The 2,220-nt window shown below is 51.8% G+C and overlaps 1 protein-coding gene across 1 annotated transcript in view; it reads left to right on the top strand.

Annotated features, from left to right (window-relative positions):
• The window catches only part of P4HB (prolyl 4-hydroxylase subunit beta), a 29,855-nt gene that overhangs the window by 24,811 nt on the left and 2,824 nt on the right, over nt 1-2,220 (top strand). The window lies entirely within an intron of this gene.

Here is a 2,220-nt window from a genome sequence, read left to right as displayed (position 1 = left end):
CCCGGCTAGTTTTTTTTTTTTTTTGTATTTTTTTAGTAGAGACGGGGTTTCACCGTATTAGCCAGGATGGTCTTGATCTCCTGACCTCGTGATCCGCCCGTCTCGGCCTCCCAAAGTGCTGGGATTACAGGCTTGAGCCACCGCGCCCGGCCTCAGCTGACTTTTCTAACAGGGTCTCCTGAGTGCTTTTGCAGAGCACTGCTGGTTGCATTCACTGGACATTTTTTTTTTTTTTTTTTTGAGACAGGATCTTGCTCTGTTGCCCAGGTTAGGGTGGAGTGGTGTGACTGTAGCTCACTGCAGCCTCAAACTCCAGGGCTCAAGCAATCTTTTGCACCTCAGCATTCCAAGTAACTGGGACCATAGGCATGCCTGGCAAATTTTTAAATGTTTTGAAGAGAAGGTGGTCTCCCTATGTTGCCCAGGCTGGTCTTGAACTCCTGGCTTCAAGTGATCCTTCCACATTGGCCTCCCCAAGTGCTGGGATTACAGGCATGAGCTACTGAGCCCAGTTAGGTCTCACTGGACTTTTAAAAGTTGGATGGTAAACCTTGTGAATTAGATGTTCTAGTTCATCCTCCAGAAGGCAGAAACTTAAAATCATGCAAATTAGGTCAATTTGCAAGTTCATATGGACCAAGAAGAATCAGGGGACAAAACTCCACGAAGACAGGTTTTGCTCTGACGTCATGCTGCATGAGCAGCACGTTCTCCCCAGGGTGAGCAGGTACGACTGTTTACGGCCAGCTTCTGATGGAAAGTTCCAAGGGTGAGGAGCTCCAGGCAGTCTCCATCATGGCGTAGAACACACGGTTTCCACATCCTTATTAGAATAAAAGGCACAAAAATAGCTTTCAAGGGATCTGTTGTGACTGGCGAGGCTTCGGGTACCAATCCCTTCAGTGATCCAGATAGCAACCCCAAAACCAAAAGCTCTGCATGCTCTCAGCTCCCCTTCAGCAGGAGGGACACAGGGGCTTGCTTGGGGTCGCCAGGCAGGCTCACCGGATGGGCCTGCCCCCACCACGTCTCTAGCCTGAGGCCCGGGCACTCCTGGAAAGGGCGTTCCTTCTGATCACACTGTTGGTGTCAGCTTCATCCAGCGTGCTTTCATCTGATCCTCTGAGGGGGAAGGGCAGACAGAACTTTCCACAACATGAGAAAAGGCAGTTTCACATCAGAGGAGCCTCTGCCTCCTGTCTCCAGTGTAGCACCTTGTGTCTCTAGGCTTCACGTAAACAAACCAGAAAAAAGGACCTTGCTCCTCCCAAGGGACCCGGAATTCCTACCATCCGCACCTTCCCTGAGTCCCTAGAAATGCAGCCATGCTGGGAGCCGACCCCGCTCCGGGTGTCTGCAGGCCTGGGCCTGGCTAGAGGCTCCAGGGCCGCTCCAGTGTGTGACCGGAGAGGTGGTGTACCCGTGGCGAGGGGCCCGGGGGCAGGGGAGGGGGCAGGGGGTACACCTGGGCACCAACGCAGGTCAAGGAAACCTCCACCAGGCAGGGACCCTCCGTCAGCGCCACTTCTGCAGCAGCATTTTTCTTTTTACTTTTTTTTTTAATTTTTAAATTTTTTTATTATTATTATTCTTTGAGATGAGTCTTGCTCTGTCACCCAGGCTTGAGTGCAGTGGTGCGATCTCGGCTCACTACGACCTCCGCCTCCCGGGTTCAAGAGATTCTCCTGCCTCAGCCTCCTGAATAGCTGGGATTACAGACACACACCACCATGCCCAGTTAATCTTTGCATTTTTAGTATAGACAGGGTTTCTCCATGTTGCTCAGACTGGTCTCAAACTCCTGGCTTCATGTGATCCGTCTGCCTCGGCCTCCCAAAGTGCTGGGAATAAAGGCATGAGCCACTGCGCCCAGCCAGTTTTAAATTTTTTTTTTTTTTTTTGGAGACAAGGTCTCGCTCTGTCGCCCAGGCTGGAGTGCAGTGGCGCGATCTCAGCTCACTGCAAGCTCCGCCTCCCAGGTTCACGGCCGTTCTCCTGCCTCAGCCTCCTGAGTAGCTGGGACTACAGGCGCCCACCACCACATGCAGCTAATTTTTTGTATTTTTAACAGAGACGAGGTTTCACTGTGTTAGCCATGATAGTCTCGATCTCCTGACCTTGTGATCCACCTGCCTTGGCCTCCCAAAGTGCTGGGATTACAGGTGCAAGCCACCGCGCCTGGCCAGTTTTAAATGTTTTTAAAGTGAAGGGGTCTCACTA

The sequence above is a fragment of the Piliocolobus tephrosceles genome, chromosome 16 (assembly GCF_002776525.5).
Source record: "Piliocolobus tephrosceles isolate RC106 chromosome 16, ASM277652v3, whole genome shotgun sequence".
Lineage (NCBI taxonomy): Eukaryota > Metazoa > Chordata > Mammalia > Primates > Cercopithecidae > Piliocolobus > Piliocolobus tephrosceles.
Note: the sequence above shows the minus strand (reverse complement) of the source record. Positions and strands in the feature narration are given on the sequence as shown.